The following is a 695-nucleotide window of genomic DNA, read 5'->3' on the forward strand; positions in this document are numbered from 1 at the left end:
GTCGGAATTAAATTTGATTTCATCATATCATTCAATTTTCTAAAGTTAATATGTCCTAGTCGCATATGCCATAAATCACAAGACTCAACAATATAAGCAGAAATCATATTATTATTATAGTTACTAATAACATTACATTTGAACATATTCTCACAAAGGTAACCCTTCCCTACAAACATACCACCTTTAGAGAGAATAAATTTATCTCCCTAAAATACACATTTGAAACCAAACTTATTAAGTAAAGGTACAGAAATCAAGTTCTTCATAACATCGGGAACATAAAATACATCTTTAAGAGTAAGTACTTTTCCAGAAATGAATTCAATCTCCACTATTCCTTTTCCTTTGACTTGGACAGTTGAGGCATTTTCCATGTACAAAATACTTCCATCTTCTTCATCAATGGTCTTAAATAGTTCTTTGTTTTTGCACACATGGCGGGTAGCACCAGAGTCTATCCACCAAGATTCAACATCTTCAATCATGTTGAGTTCAGAAATGACAGCAACAAGATTATCTTTTGTTGCACTTGAATTCTTCTCTTTGTTCTTCTTTTTCAAGAACTTGCACTCATTTTTAAAGTGTTCTGGTTTTCCACAATGATAACAACTTCCTTTTCTTTTCTTTCGTTGTTCATTATTACCATTGTGTTTTTCATGAGATTTATCAAAATCTCGATTTCTTTTCTTAAA

The sequence above is a fragment of the Cicer arietinum genome, chromosome 5 (genome assembly GCF_000331145.2).
Source record: "Cicer arietinum cultivar CDC Frontier isolate Library 1 chromosome 5, Cicar.CDCFrontier_v2.0, whole genome shotgun sequence".
NCBI classification, from domain to species: Eukaryota; Viridiplantae; Streptophyta; class Magnoliopsida; order Fabales; family Fabaceae; genus Cicer; species Cicer arietinum.